The following is an 18,142-nucleotide window of genomic DNA, read 5'->3' as shown; positions in this document are numbered from 1 at the left end:
GTGTACTTTACGTTAGTTTTATACACAGGTACATTATGCCTTATGAATTACAAGTTTTGAACATGTTGTTCCCCGCGTTATTACCTGCAGAGCTCCGCTGCTGTGCTGTTGCTCTTAGCGTGATGATATATTATAGCCTTCATCGATAAATGGGCTATCTGACACTGAAATATTTTTTTTAAATCGGACCAGTAGTTTCTGAAATAAGCGCGTTCAAACAAACTCTTCTTTCTCTTCTCCTATAATATATTAATAACGTATATTTACCAGTAAGAAGAAAAATACGTATCTAACATTTTCATATATTTTCCCATATTCTTAATTATAGTAATATTTACCTCACGTAACAAATAAATATAATATAATCTTTTGTTCACACATTATGCAAATGTTTATTATCATCAAAAAAATGAAGGTCAATAACCCCCGCACATAGTAACTAACTAGTTTAATCGTCATTACCTTTTAAATTTTTATCCCACGAAGTTGTTAATAATTATAAAAGCTTTATTAATAATTCATATTGCAAAAAAAAAAACATCCTTAAAATCGTGAAATTATTGTATAGTCACCGATCCTTATATAAGTGTACAAAGTTTGGATTCAATATGTCTGTTTAGAAATTTAGAGTGGGTTAAAATCGAGTTTATAGGAATCGGTTACATGCAAACATACAGATGAAGCTAATGAAAGCGTTTTATAAACCATACTGTCAAAAACGACAAAATTATAACCATACAAAGTTGACACTTTGTATTCTGACAAGGCTTTTCATTTCGCCTCTCGAGTTAGCTACAAAACAACCTCTTCCCTACCCCTCGATTCAATTATCTCACAGACTTTCTGATTGAAACTATATTACGTAATTTTCTCCAGATTTTCTTTACACATGAAACAGATTCAATGTGAGTTTCCATTACGAACGAAGTCAAAAAGAAAATCTAGCTTATTGTCTCAGCAAAGATCGAATATAGGCGCGCATATTTGTATAAAAAAACTTCTATTTAGTTTTTGCTATGAACTCTAAAAGCATCATAATACACCATCATCTTTATTCGCACCATTTATGTTACTACTTATAATATTATTCTAGAGAATTAATGATGAATATGATACATATTGAACAAACATAACGTTTATGTTTGTATATCATCAATCATTATGTTTCTCTTGTGTCGGCATATTTAATTTATACATGTTATCAATTACCTTGCCTTGACAATGCACGCTTAAACTTATTTGATTTGAAGGTATTATTTCTAGGATATTCTGTAAACTCGACTTTGTCTGTCTATAAAGAAAGAAAGAAAGAAACCATTTATTCCAACACACAAAACACACATATAAAATAGCATTGAAAATTATAAATAATAGGTAATAGAAAACATAAATATATAATATGTGTGGTTGCGTGCGCTAAAAAAGGAAGCCACAGGATACCTGAGCTGAGGTATGAACATAAAGTCTCTGAGCTGCTCGTACTCCTCGTTCATTAAAACATTGGACTGAATTATATGATTACGAAGATAAATACATATCTGCACTATGAAGCCCATCATTGTGAGGGATCACTGTCAAATATTATACAGAAAACTACCCTCATTAAACAAATATATAACTTCATAACATATCTACATATTATATAAATATCTATATATATAAAACTCAAAGGTGACTGATATAGTGATCTATCAACGCACAGCCCAAACCACTGGACGTATCGGGCTGAAATTTGACATGCAGGTAGATGTCATAACGTAGGCGTCCCCTAAGAAAGGATTTCCCGAAATTCTTGCGGGAACGGGGGAAAACGGGGATGCACGTACAAAGTCGTGGGCGGAAGCTAGTACAATATATGTACATAGCAGTAACCACGTCATTCAAACTAAATACGAAAAGCCTCGCAAATTAATTACCCCATCATAGATTAATCAAAAATATCAATCATATTCACACTAAACGCTAGCACCAACGCAGTCACTAAAACCGTCGATTGTAATTCAAAATGGCCGCCACGGGCATTAGGAGGTGCCGCTTAGCATACCTAATGCGTCCTCCATGTACGGCATACGACCGTATAGCACATACAGAATTAGATGCCGATCATCATGATAAATATTGATCATGATATGTATGCGATCCTTATACATTCGTGTGTTCCTGGTATTCCGGACTGGTGTACAGTTATTAAATAATTTATTTTTTAAATGAATTTTACATTTATTGCCAATACGATAATTGTGAACATTTTTAGAACTACTACAACAAACTGATAATAAGAAATCATTGATATACTATATTGATAGATAGATAGATATATTATTTTTATAATATTACTAGCTTACCGCCCGCGGCTTCGCCCGCTTTCTCTAAAACGATTTGAGATTTAAACTATCCTATCTCTCAAGTTGGAGCGAACTGCACATGGTGTGCGAATTTTATTATAATCGGTTAAGTGGTTCAGGAGTCCATTGAGGACAAACATTGTGACACGAGATTTATATATATTAAGATAAAGCTGAATAGTTTGTTTGTTTGAACGCGCTAATCTCAGTAACTACTGGTCTGATTTGAAAAATTATTTCGGTATTAGATAGCCCCAGTGACGGATTAAGACTACTAGATGCCCTAAGCAATCCATGCCTGTGGGCCCCCCTATCCGTATGTCAACTAGAATCGGTCTTTAAACCTTTACCGCCTAAAAACATTAGTTTTTTTGTAAAATAAGATGATGAGATGTAACGTACTTTAGAAGTGGAGTAGGTGCGACAATAATTTAAACCAAAGCATAATTGATTTATTTATTGAAATGCGCCTTGCGGCTTTTCCGAGCATTGAATTCACGCAAGATAGTATTAACGTCTAACGTTTTTAACATATCGGACTCTATGTACAATATCGATAAATAATTATCGAGCCTTTCTGGTATCATCTTTGTCCTTTTTTCATTTTTTAATATTTTTAATTTTTAAAAAGAACGTTCCGCTGAGCAATTTGTAATCATAAGCGATAAAAATATACGCATAGCCCGGTCAATTTAAACCAAAAAATGAGGGTGAAGTTACATAAAGTCCCAACAAGCTGAATTTCTGTGAAGTTGTTCAAAACATAATTATAAACAATGTCTAAAAGTTCCCCATCATTCCCCTGTAAGGAAAAAAAATTATTCAAGGTCAAAGGTCAAAAAAATGAGTTTTTCGCTATTTTCAGCAAAACGGTAAGTTTTATCATAAAAGTACCTCAGACAAAAATTGTAGATCATAAAATTATCTATAAAAAATGTATCAATACTTTTTTTCTTACGAGCCACCGTTTCTGAGATATAACGATTCAAAAAGTTATAAAAGTTGTTATCGTCATAATATGCACACGTTTCCACGCCACCTATGAGGTAGTGTACTTAGCGCGTTTTTTTAACGATGTTTTTTTAACAACTTTATAACTTTTTGAATCGTTTCACAATTACTCAAAAAAACAAAACATTTGATTTGCGGAGGCGCCAGGCTTGGGGCCCGCGGGGAAGGAGTGGTTTGTGATTGGCTGATCGCAATTCCGGGGCATTCGAATTGTCGAATGTACTGGCGGGCAGCGAGTGGGCAAGCGGGAGTGGGGTTATGACTCTAGGTCGGACTCTATGTCAACTTAAAACGCGCGAATTTTCAAATTAGTCCTAGAAACTTTTTTTGGTGTGGTTTTTGGTGACGTGAGAGTGAGACGTGATGCCCTAAGGACGGATTTTTTTTTGTTCATCTTCTGGTGCCCCTCAGACGTGATGCCCTAAGCAATTGCTTAATTTGATTAAGGGTTAATCCGTCACTGGATAGCCCATTTATAGTGGAAGGCTATGGGAAATATATCATTACGCTAAGTCCAACAGGAGCGGAGCCAACCGCGTGCGGGTGAAACCGCGAAGCGCAGCTAGTCATTGATAAAGTCCAAAATTTTCTTTAAAACATGTTTTATATGTATACATAACCCTAATTCTGAAGTCTAATTTCAGCAAGACATTCATTCAAATTAACACGCCTTTGCGCCAATAATTCGCAAGTAAAACTATAAACGCCCCTCAGTTCTCTCAAAATAAACATTTCTCTATAAATTTCTCACTAGTACACGTGAGCTTTTGTACTAGCTTTGTACAAGCGAAACAAAATAAATCCCTCCAACTACAAACGTTTCACTACTACACAATTCTTTTCTATTGACTTGTTCGAGTTTTGTCCGATTCTTTCTTTTTAACTTTAAACCACAACATTCGCTCTAGAATAATCGAGATAGAGGTAACTGTTCATTGTATAAAACTTTGATAGTAAATCTCTGCTATAAACAGTTTTCCCTCGCAATATATTAAATATAACGTACCTTCAAAAGGAATTAGAATTACGTTTACCGAAAACAAATCTTATTTGTTCCACGACGTTGTTGTATAAGTACCTACCTGCTAGTCTATATTAAACTCACATTTTTATTTTTAGGTACTTAAATAAATGTGCTCAGTAACTTAAATAAATTAGGAGCAGTGGTGGCTCAGTGGTGAGACCTCGGACTTCGAATCGATAAGTCCGTGGTTCGAGACCAGGCGAGCGCGCAGGAAATAAATTGATTTTTCAATTTATCTGCGCATGTTGTAACATCACCACTGCTCGAACGGTGAAGGAAAACATCGTGAGGAAACCGACATGTCGAAGAATTAAAAAGTTCGACGACATGTGTCATCCGCCAACCCGCACTTGGCCAGCGTGGTGGATTATGGCCTGTACCCTCATAGGAGGCCCGTGTCCCAGCAGTGGGAACGTATATGGGCTGATGATGATGATGATGATGATGATGAAATAAATGATTATAACATAGTATTTCACATTAATTGCACATACTATTATTCCAATTAAAACAAACACTGTCAACACTGTTTTTTTTTTCTTAAAAAGACTCGCGCAAAATGCTTGAATGTATTAAGATTTAAGACGTACAGATAGATAGGATAGATATTTAGATTCTACAGACGGCGCAACGTGCAAAAGTTAATTATTATTCTCTAACTTCACACAACAAAGTTTACAAATTATTGCCTATTAGGAATACGGGAAGGAAAACCCATTTGCGCCGCGTTTCCGCAAAATTTGTGCATAATATTGTCCTTTTTAATATTTAGCGCTTCAATTAGGTACCTACTGAACAATGGAAATCGAATAGTCTGAACTCTAATGCAGGAAAATTAGAAATCAAACTATTCGATTTCCGTTGTGTATCAAACTAATATTGATTTCTCAAACTGCATAGGTATTAAGGTATTAGGTACTACAAACATTAAAAAATAAATTATAAGACGTTTCGACTTTTTTGATGTTATTAAAAGTACCTAATCATAGTTCAGTTTTTGCATTCGATTTTAGTTTCATTGGTTGTAGGCAAAAATAGTAGGTACGTACATACCGAAGTCAAACGTTCTAAATATTCGTATATAATAAAATAATAAATAGAAAACAGAAACTGTACCTAACTTAAGTCTTATTCAATTTTAAAATAGAGCTTTCAAGTAGAGAAAAATCATTTTTACTTAATATTAATAATAATCAATTTTCTATATCAATCCTACCTACTGAACACGTTCCCTCATTAAACCAATATCTAGACTAGATAATCCAGTCTATAATTATAAAATTATCACTACCTCTATCTAAATCATAATCGATCTACTTTCAATGCAAAACAAACTAATTCAATTTCCAACTGGGCCGAGGTACATACATGCACACATGCATATACGTATGCATGTATGTATGTATGTGCATATAACCAATTAGTACAGTTAAGTAAGTCTAAGTACACAAGTAATTAATGACTAAACGTTTGCTTGTTAATTTCCACGTGCTTCTCGTATAGCTCGTTATTAATCAACTTAATTGAGAATAATTTAAAGTTATCTAAATGGGAAATGCCTTGAGCGGCTTATGAAAGGGTTTATAATTTTATTCGCAACGATTTCCAAGCCAAACGAATTTTTTATTAAACTTATAAAAGTTCAACTATAAAATAAATATAAAGATTCGTTGATTCAGCGAGATGAAAGAAAATTTTCGATGTAAAATTAAATGCCAACATTTTTATATAATAGGCTCAGTTATTTAAAGCAAAAGTTTACGACAAATAAATATGAAAATTCCCATTTAATCGTGTTTTCATACATATCCCGGAAAATAACCTTAAAAAATACAACAAATCATATTGATTCAAGATCAAAATATTACCATTTATAGCTGTTATCAGGACATGCCATAGACAAATATTTGTGTACACATAAACCATAGATAATACAGACATTACGTCGTTGATAAGATACAGTGAGCAAATACCAAATAAGGTAGACCTTTTCGTCAATAAATGAAACTCAATGAAACGAAACACATCGCACGCTAGTAACATTCGATTTTAAAATCAATGAAATGAAAATAATTTCATTACGCGTTAATCCGTGTACGAATAAATAACAACCGCACGAACCGGTCCGACAAGATCGCAACGATACAAAATATGTAATACAAACCAAACAAATTTTTTTTAACACTCGTATATTAAAACTCTCGAGTCGGTCTTCATGAAAGACTGGCCGGAAGGACACTACACTTCACTGTCATAAAAAAAATAAACAGATCGAACTCAATTTGAGCTGATTCCACAGTCTGCACTCACAACACTTTTTTTCAGAAGCACGTGTTCGAAATTTGAAATCGCGAGTATAGAACGCGCGTGCAACACGCCAACGCCTCAGTACGCGACTGACGCTGCTGGCGCGCGGAAGGTCCGTGCGGCACACGCCCGAATTCCGTACCAAACATTGAATGCCACGCCCCAGTGTTTAGATCTCGTTGCTCTTAAGTTACGAGCTATTTCCATTCAAATATTGTTCACCAAACTCCGATGATATTATTAAAGTTTAAAAGATTTTACAAGGAAAATGCAAAAGCTTACATTTTCTTGAATCGTTCCTCTAAATATTCTTAAAGAGGGCGCCCCCACGTTATTGCTATCATACATATTTTGAAGATATGTACGTACTGATTCGAATTCATTGTCTTAATACAACCAAGAGTAGGTATTGAATCTCATAATACGATAGTATGTTGATTTTGTCATACAAAATGTCTTATAAATGAAGCATACATTACATTTTCCTTACAACATGGTCCTTTGTGTAATTCTCTAATATCATATAGGTACATAGCTATATCCGTTCGTAGGTATATTATAGAAATATTTATCTTACTAGTCTCCACGTAATTATATCACGTATGCTTTACGGTCGCAATATTGCTACTGCAAATCACTGCATAACATAAAACAAAGTCGCTTCCCGCTGTCTTTCTGTCCCTAAGTTTAATAGATCTTTGAAACTACGCTATGAATTTTGATGCGATTTTTCTAATAGATATAGTGGTTCTCGAGGAAGGTTTTAGAATACAATTTAGACAAAGCTTGCGCAAAGCTTGTAATATATAAAAAATACAATATCTCACTAGTGTATCATACTTGCTTCACTTCGTGATAAAACATGACAAATATAATAAGACCTCTGTCTCATATGGCATTATAAAGGTAACAGAAATCAAACAGAATTTTCTCTACTATAGCGCATTTTTATGAAACTCGCGTCATATTTTTGTACAACTGCAATATAAAACTATGAAAGCTCAATCAAAATACGTTCAAAATTTCGATTTATACTCAAACTAGAATTTGTTCGAAATAAAACTTTTATTTTTAACTTCAATTATATCCATAGTACCTACGGCCTACCTATGTATAGTGTATTCGCTTTTTGTATAAAAGTATTATCAATCATCATCATGTCTCTACAAAGTTACACGAATCGACTTATAAATACTTTAGTTAACCTTCAATATACAGACATCGATCCCGTCCTTATATTTATATTAAAAAATAACAATATAAAGTAGATTTTTTTATATGTACGCGCTAATCTCAGAAACCACGGGACCGATTTAAAAAATGATTTCACTGTTAGATAGCCCATTAATCGAGGAAGGCTGTTGCCTATAATTATTATATTATCATCATACGCTAAGACCAATAGGGCTTATACGTGTAAAACCGCGGGGTACAGCTAGTATATTTTTACATCGACCAGAGATATAAACAGGCGGCATCAAACCCGTGTGCTATCAGACGATATATCAGCTAATCGTTTGTTTGTTTACATTACTTGTTTACATGTTCAGTTGCCTACGTCCAATATATCATACCTAAGTTGATAAGAAACACTTTTACTATTTTAATACATAATATAATCAACAAACACTTTAACTACTGTAATTTCTTATAATACGTATGAATGTTGCATATATTTATAACGTAGTTATCACGTATGAAAAACTTTAAAGCTTGTATTAAAATGTACGTGATTCCATTAGACAAATGAAAAAGCATTCTTCTCGATATATTAGGCTGGTTGCAGAGCTTGACCGACCGTCAGTGCGTACCGTCGGTCCTGACGATACGCATCAACAATTGTATGACTATGACACTAATGCGCATGACAATACGCGTGCGTATGGTCGGTCTAGCTATGAACGGTTTTATGAATTTCCATACATATGACAAGCGCGACTGACGTACGCACTGATGGTCGGTCAAGCTCTGCAACCAGCGTTATATTCTTAAATACTTTTTGTTTTAAAGCAGCTCGCCCCAGGCTATTGAGGCGATTGAGTCCTATAGCTATTTATTCGACAAAAAATCGCTCATCGTATAATGTTCTTTATTTGTAAAAAAAAATTAACAGAAATAAACAAGTAGGTATAGAAAACCATATTCCCTACACAAATCATCATGACAAAGACTTCCCTCAATCCTTCTTCCATACATTCTCCAGACCCTTCCTAATAGAACTTCACAATAGGTACCTTTACATCCAAAAACATTACAACATTTTTTCAACATTTAAATAAACATAAAATTTCATCACAATCGAATCACCAAACACGTATAATCGAGTCAGCACAAACGAGCGCGCGTTAATTGCTGACATTTTGTGATGCTCATCCAATTTGCTTGCGTTCGCTTCGATGGATATCTACTTATATCGTGTTCAACGTTCACACAGGCTTTGAGAATCTATACTTAATACTTATAAAGTTGAAATGTGTGTTTGTACGTTAATCCCAAGAAATACAATTGCAATGTACGAATTGAAAAAGTTCCCCTTGAAGATCAATCACGCTACAACAAATAATATGAAAATCAATGAAAAATGCTGCGAAAATGGATAGAGATAATTGCGTGGTCCCAGTCTACTAAGAAGGTTTAACATTATTAATTTAATTATGCATAATGATGTGTCGGTGTTCATTCGAGTCGAAATTTCTTGCACAGTAATAAGTGAAAAACATTTCGGTGTCGTGTATTGACTATTAACACTTTCAACGTTAAATTGTTTTATGCTAAAGACACTCTTAAATTTCGATTCTAGTACAAATTGTACTAGAACATTAAAATATTTCGTTTACGTTTTTAGCACGATTAATTTCAAACACGCAAATACATATATCGGAAGTCACGATTGCTCGCACGTCCGCGCTACACTACTTTCTTTTTTAAATTCATTTATTTTCATTGTAATAACACTCGCATTATTTCATATTTATAACTATTATGTATGCATTATTTAATAGGTAATAATGTTCTATTATATTAAGCCATATTAGTCAAACAATTGTTTGATATCACTTGAATTATTAAATTAATAAATTCTTACACGCCACTATTTTATAAATTCAATTAAAATTATTTGATAGTCAATTACATTATAATTAAAGCTATCATTTCATAGAATTATATTACTTTTATTAAAAACGACAATAATATTTATTCAAAAATTGCTTATATATCTACCAGCTACCTACTTCAACATATCCACCTCAATAAAACTGAAATATCTACGTCATAAAAAAAATATATTTTTAAAATTTTATACTTTGTCAACTTTGGTCCTTCGAGATCACTAACTCACTACGCGCATGAAATAGCAACTAATTTCCCTACCTCACATAGCACACTAGGTATAGGTAAGTACACCACTTCTAAGACCCAAATAAACAATCATAAATACATATTAGGTACAACAAATCATTACTTAACACACAGCTCAATCATCTTAATGGACAGTAGCCGACTGTGCCGTAATGCTGAGCTTCATTTGTCTTCGTTACATAAATTAAAAAGCTCCGAGAGCAAACAACAAAAGGGCGACGCGTCACTTGTAACATTTAACTGTGTTGAGAAATTTACAATTATATTAATGCTTTTAGTGGTGGATAAATAATTTGGAAAGATGAATTATTTTCAACATTTAGAGTAATCTATATCAATCTGTAGATAGACGTAGGCGGTATCCATTGGATGGGTATATTACCAAACTAATTTCTTATTAAAACCTTATTTATTAATTAACTAGATTTCCGCCCGCGGCTTCGCCCGGAATAGTTCCCGTTCCCGTGGGATTTCCGGGATAAAAACTATCCTATGTGTTAATCCAAGTTACCCTCTATATGTGTGCTAATTTTCATTGTAATCGGTTCAGTAGTTTTTACGTGAAAGAGTAACAAACATCCATTCATCCATACAAACTTTCGCATTTATAATATTAGTAGGATATTTTTATTTATTAATAGTTTTCACATAGTACTAGTTTAGTTCTAAAATGGTTCTATTTTAGAACTAAACTAGCAGCATTAATCACCTGATTACATCAATACATAAACATACGAAACAACAAAAACAAATCAATCCTTTACGCAACGCTAGGATATCCAATCGGCACCCCATCAAGCCACTCCAGTGAATAATTGGAGCCATCCTGTCTCCGACCTTCGCGCTGTTTACAGTTCACGTCAAATTGACCACTCTGAATTTTGCAACGAGCCGAGACGATAGGCTATAGAGATGGATCGATCTAACTTTGCAGCGATAGGTACTCATTCATCGAAATAATTTGACCACTCTGAAGTTTGCAATACAAAAAATTAAATGGTTTGGATAACGACGGATTGATCGCACTAACTTCGAAGCGATTAAGTTACCATACTCTTTCATCGATATTTCAGAACCGCCTCACTACCTCTGCTGATGCCTTTGCGTTTAGTTCACACATAAACGGGTAACGTGAACACATTAAGTACGCTTTAGGCATCATGATTAGTGCTCTTATTAGTTGTACACTGTACAGCGTCTAACAATATCGTACAATTATTTTTTCCCCTATATTGTAACTTATTTGTATTAATTTTCTTTACAATAATGTAACAGAAGAATCCAACAGTATATCAAAATACCTTAACACATAATAATATAATCACTTCGACACTTCCGAAATACAAATTACCGCATAAGATCCACTAGGTAAGTATATATAACCTATAGGCGATGTTTCGAAACATTTTTGTAAAATTTAATTTATAAATAGAACATATTTATTTACGAAACTTCAATATAAGAACTAGACATGTAAACTCAACCGTACATTATCCGAAACAAGAAGCTCAAATCCATTCCACGTCTTCAAAACCTTGCCATTCCAATCTTTTCTCCAGACTGGCAAACAATTCCAAACTGCATTTGTCTGGCACGATTCAACTGCAACGTGATAAGAATACGCGACCGGCGTGAAGTTGGTCGCGTATCAAAATATTTGTCTTCGTTGCGAACGTCAGGTGGAATAATGTTGTGCTCCTTTGCGGAATATTAAAATACCTAGACGTCGTACATCTTAGATCTATACGGTTTTACAGTACTGTTTTAAATCATTCTGACCTTTTACGGATAATAGACCCCTGATAAAAAGTATTATTAAAGACATGCTATAAAGACTTAAAATAATAATTTATCTGATCTTGCTGCAGTTGGAAAAATTATCCTGCAAGTGTCATATATTTCAAGTTTTTTGGTCATTAACATAAACATAGAACTACTATCATTTCACCACCATATCTGGCACACCATGCTTTACCGTGATACTTCTAACTACACAAAATATCTACTAAAATGCCCATTACCATCCCACTTCTGACACCAACTGCTACATTATACTCCCGTAATTTTGGTGCCCTCATTAATTCCGATACCTCGAGGACAATTCCGCTAGCATCGTATCAAATATGATCCGAAAGCAATTTGGCCAAGTGCCAAGCACAACAGAGCGGAGCCTTCCAAATTCATTCACTACCTACTAGCTAGTAAAGCTACGGTTAATTAAATATCGACAAGTCAATATGCAATATGAACCATGCGGACAAAACGAGTTTTGTAGTATTTAGATGAAGCTCTGGATTTCAAAGTTCTACAAATGGGATAGAACAGTGATTCGGTATTTGGACCGTCGCGTGGGGATTAAGAAAATAGTGCTGACATAAAATATACTTCTCCTATCGCGTAGGGATATACACAAAATAAACACCTAGTATTAATTTTGTCTCACGTCGTGTCTACAATATACATACGTACGAGAACACGTCATACTACCCCCTTTTATATTGCTCTTACTGTATTTGCCTTTACTACACTACCCAGTCAATATCCGCCGCCAGATTCTCATAGAGCTCGAATACAAAAAAGCGCAGAATGCTTTACCTCCATCGTTTAAAGCATACGCCTGAAAAATATTCCGTTAATTAAAATTCTATTCGCCGATGTTGCATTCCTTTCATGTTCCATAGCTTCTGTGTTATAACTTGAGTGGCATCGCTTTATTAATAAGCATTTTTTTAATCGTTTTATAACCTTTTATAACATACAATTCATTCCTGAGTCAAAAATATATTTGATTCGTTAGCCTTTGATTCCTATTAAATGTATTTTCATGATCAAAGCAGGTATTACTTTTCATCATCGTAATTAGATTTTTATATCATTTTAGTACCCATTTAATACGACTACAAAAGCTTTTTGAATGAAGCTCATTATTATCTATTTGCTTCGCTTCATCTTGGTAGGATTTAATAAGTATCTACTCCATACTTCATACCAACATGTATCTTGAAAGAAAAAGCCAAACCTTGTACCTTCCAATGGCAAAATTGTATAGAATTTTTTCCTTGAACATGTTAGACATATCATCCACACCCTATCCTGTATTCTGGGTGATAGTAGAATTGTATCAGTTACCTACAATACAGAGATCATAAACCACACAAACAAATCTCCTCATAACCATATCATCTCACTACCGGGCTTATATAAGTTCATCCATCCAGTTAACCCGTTAACGAGCCTCAAGGTTAAGGAGGGTCCACATCCACGAATAGAACATGGGGTGTCAACATTGTCAACGATAAGTGCTCATCTGACGATGTTTATGCGCTAGTGTGATTTCCTTTATGCGGTGATAGTAACAATTGACTAAAGGTGGAATTTTTTGTGGCAGTAGTTTAAACTGTACAAGGAAAAAAGTTGCCGAGATATGAGTTGGCATAATCAGTCAAGACAATCAATTCACAATAATTTCAAAAGTTTTCAAACTTCGGTCAAGTGAATGGTACATTGGGACGACTATAAATCTCATTTTGCAACCTTGTCCGCAGTCCGGAACTGCAATTAAATAATTTTTTGCTGTATAGTCGTGAAAAAAATTCCAAAAGTTCTGCAAACTTGGGGAAGTTTTCGATATAATATTTCATATCACGTATTAAATTTGCAACCAATCTCAGTGTACTACACTACACTTTGTTCAACTACAACACCGGCAGAATTTGTTTACAATGCACATAGAAATAGGACTATAATTATTACTAATAAGAGCTAATCTCTTGGTTTTAGTGAAAAGCAGTTAATAGTAGAAGCTCAAATACATTTAAAATGACATTCAACGCCATCTAGTGTCAGGAATTAAAGAATCACGCATTTATGGTAACCCACATAAAGGCCAATGCGATCATGTAGGCACACGTGTTCACCGTGTATGGAGGAAAAATGCGATTTACGTAATAACGAATAATTACATTATACATTACTCACATGAAATTTCATTGAGATTCTCTCAGTTTCGCATACCTTACTACATATTTTTACTTGCTTATATGCCGACTTCCAAAATAAGAACAACCGGTCAGTACGAATTTATTATTGAATAATTTATTTGAGTAAAGCGGTAAGGTTAAAGATAATACCTTCATGATTACGTCATAGTTTTTCGGTAATTAAGTAGGTACCAATTGCTACAGAGAACAATAATTCCAAGTCAATTTCAAAAGGAGCATACCTAGTTGAAAAAAAAAATTACCTACGTATAAGTAATAAGACATATAACATCTTAGTCTCCCCGCGCTCGCTGCAAAGTGTGCGAAACGTTGGGATTTTAATATACATAATGAAAAAATCGCGTTTAAAATCCGTTAAAATCTTCAATTTATGAAATATTCATTGTTTAGGTTTATAATAATAACACAATAACTAAACTAGGACTATCACTAAGCACGAATTCCACCTAAACAATTACCCAGAACTTTTGAGTATCGATTAAACATCAAAGGGAATGTCGAATCGAAACTGTTGAGAGGAATTAGTTTACGCGCTACTCAATCAGGGTTTCTGTATGATCAAAGATTAAATGAGTAGGTATACGTGTTTAACGATTATGGTTGTCGGGTTAAAGGGTTAAACTTACCGATATATAATTTTTTTTTTTATTTAACTACAAAAAGTTGTTGGGAAGAAATTGCTTGTAAGCAATAAATCATCTTTTGCATCAAATGTCCTGCTTTTTGTAAAATTTGTATTCATTGTATGCAATAAAGATTAAAAATAAATAAAAAGTAAAAACTAAACCTTATGACGTAATGAACGAAACGTGTATTGCTTATTTTAAAACAACTTGTAGTAACAGAAATGACTCGGAATAAATCCGAAAATTAATAAATTGAAATTATTTTTTTTTTCCTAAATAGAAAGTATTTCTTATCAAATATACCTCAAGCAACCTAACAAAATTTTACATACCATTTTCGCAGCCCTACATTCGATTACCGTCGTTATAACGTAGCCGGGTTCCCTCAGACGTTAAACATAATCGATTTAACTTGAGCCCTACGTGGTTATATCGGCTCTTCGGCTCTCTAAGGATCGGGGAAATAAATATGAATGAATGTACATAAAAATGTATTGCTGATAAAACATTTAGGTGTATCGATGCAGTGTTTCACCCGTTATAGGTTCATTGTTTCATGATAATTCTATAATAAACATGAAAGTTTATAACTCTTTCATCCAAAAAAAACTAACAGGTTGATTGGAGATCAGGATGATATTTGCCACAAAGATAGAAGAATTCAAGCAAGCTTAGGTTTACTTCAATTGAAGAATTAAAGAATTGAACCTACTAGTACCTACTATTGAACATGAAGCTATTTGCATTTAAAATCTTGTTTCAATTTCTCCCAATACCCTCGCAAAACACTCAACGTCCTTATATTTTGTGGTGTTGGCATGGATGTTGGCAACACAATAATACCAACGTATCAGTACAATGATTATGGCGGACAGTCATGCGAGATCAATAATTGAAAACCCACTTCCTAGCGCGCTACGTTCGGACACACTTTCATTGTTCCGTTTAAATCAAAAAACTTTAATTATCTGTGTGAGTTTTTTTAATCTGTTTCGTAAAATTGCAAACACGAGGCTTGATAGACGTATGTAATTTATAATTTCTATTTACACTAGACGATAATAATAGCAGACAAAACTAAGCGCATTAAATAGATCCACTTCAGTTATGTGTGAAATTGTATAAAATTTCCATCAAAAATAGATTGGCTAATAGAACTTATAAACATATTAAACATCGATTTGCGCGCACATGATTTAATACAATACATTAATTAAATTACAAATCGCTTAACGAGACACTTAATAAATTCAGTTCCGGATTAACAAATTCAAACCAAGTTCAAGTTTAACTCGTTATATGAATTGACAACTGTCAAACGGCCGGTTTGCATATTGTATACATGTACATACTAGAAACAATAACAATAAAAATTATTAACATTCTCATCTATACCCATACATTAATAACAATCAACGTTAAAATCCCAAAGGTGAAGCGAAATAATACAAACGTCGCGTCACCTTGACACGAGCCGGCCGGTTGTCCCGCGCAATCATCCAATTGGCGGGAAACCGGACAAGATGGCCGCCCGCTGACAGTTACCGCAGTTACATAGTATAGAGAGAAAAGTAAGTTATCTTCGAACATAAGCACATCGACGCTCTGTTCCTACTCATGGCCCGGTCACGTAAGGAACATTGTTACGAGCGGTTGGTGTTGTTTATAAAATTATTTCAAATATTATGTGACAAGTGTGCCTCGCAAGTTTAGGTACCTTTCGCTCTTTGTCGTCGAGAGTAGGCCTACTGCTCTCTTTATACTATGCAGTTGCCACAGTTACGCCGGTTGCACGTTCGGTAATCGATGCACCACAATTTACCGCTTTTTGTAATCGCCAATCGTCAAGGTAACGTCGCTCATCATAATAAGATGCAACTGGTTGCGTAAATATTTAACCTTATGTGTACCATTTATACTCAAATTGACGAACGACGATTTCCTCGAATTGTACTGCTACATACCGGCATAACAATACGAATACCTGTACAATATTTCTCATCATTCATACGATACACACTGCCATCTAGTGACAAAAGTAAACTCCAAATATATACTGCATAAATGCTTAAGATTGAAAAAAAATATGATTTGTCGTCATATGTATAAAACAATGTACATTTCATAATACACATTATTTATTTATTTCTGTTAACTTAATTATTAATACATAGTCAAAACAACAGCTACTTTCATTAGATATACAATACAACAGCATAAATCCCATACACAATTTATTTTAATACAGTCATACAAGCGCCACCTAGCGTCAAGTAGCGGTGTTACAACAACTTCGTATTCCGTTACGCAAGTCGCAACGGCATTGTATCTCGATGAAAACATTCAACTGTACATTGGCGCTAGTGGCCGGTGTACGCCACCTAGCGGGGCGAGTGGAAACTATTGTAGTTGTTTATTTTGATACTTTGATACACGTGATAGTTTATTTTAAGAAAATATACAATTTTCACACTCTTCACTGAATTTTTTACACAATTTTTTACTTAAAAATTTAATTTAAAAAGAACATGCTTGAGTTGTTTTGTTTTCATATACGAATATGACAATGATGTTATAATTATGATAATATTGGTACTGTTAATACGCTTCTATCACCAAAACAAATATTGGCCAGGACTCAGGATAATGATAAAATAATAAATTTAATTTGATTTGTTAATACATATTAATTAGAAAATTTGCTGATTGACGCAATTTTGCTGCTCATTTTTTAATTAAATGATACCAATTTCCTTATGACAAATTATTTACAATAAAATACATATCTACTATAGATGAAATATCGTTGTAAAGTTTTCCGCATTAAAGCATTATACATTTTATCACATTGCAAATACTACACGTTACAACAGAAACTGCACAATCGACCCAGTTTTTTTACAATAATATGCTGATTGATAAAGAATTATGAACGTAACATTACTCTATAGCTATTCGCTACTTTACTATGTATATGTTTATACATTTTACATTGTAATTACCTTATCTACAGTGTATTATTAGAAAAAATTACAAGTTTTTAATCTATACTAGGTAATATAATAAAAAAAAACCGGCCAAGTGCGAGTCGGGCTCGCGCACAAAGGGTTCCGTAGCAGCAAATATAATAAATTACAGTTAAATCAACCTATCTCAAAAACTATAAGAGATACTTTGATCAAACCAAAAATCGTTGAAAGAGTTAATTAGCATGCATCACCTCTATTTTTTTTAGAATTTTATACCCCGTAGTTATAAAAATAGAGGGGGGGGGACATACTTTTTACGACTTTGAGAGCTGATATCTCAAAAACCGTTCACTTTAAGAAAAATGTTTTTTAGAAAACTTTATATCATTTTAAAAGACCTTTCCATTGATACCCCACACGGGTATGTACATCGAAAAAAAAAATTTCATCCCTCAGTTACATGTATGGGGGGCCCCACCCCCAATTCTTTTTTTTACTA

General features: G+C 33.8%; 1 protein-coding gene across 2 annotated transcripts in view; it reads right to left on the bottom strand.

Moving 5' to 3' along the window:
* LOC123703764 (serine/threonine-protein kinase MARK2-like) overlaps positions 1-18,142 on the bottom strand; it is a 194,426-nt gene that overhangs the window by 153,644 nt on the left and 22,640 nt on the right. Inside the window, exon 1 of one of the 2 annotated variants that reach the window (XM_045651909.1) lies at positions 6,545-6,778. The exons of the other annotated variant lie outside the window; for it this stretch is intronic. The gene's annotated coding sequence lies outside the window, so the exon portion shown is untranslated. Of the gene's footprint in view, positions 1-6,544; positions 6,779-18,142 lie in introns of those variants that run through there. 2 annotated transcript variants of the gene reach the window in all.

The sequence above is a fragment of the Colias croceus genome, chromosome 27 (genome assembly GCF_905220415.1).
Source record: "Colias croceus chromosome 27, ilColCroc2.1".
Taxonomy (NCBI): Eukaryota; Metazoa; Arthropoda; class Insecta; order Lepidoptera; family Pieridae; genus Colias; species Colias croceus.
This window is presented reverse-complemented; position numbering and strand designations above follow the sequence as displayed.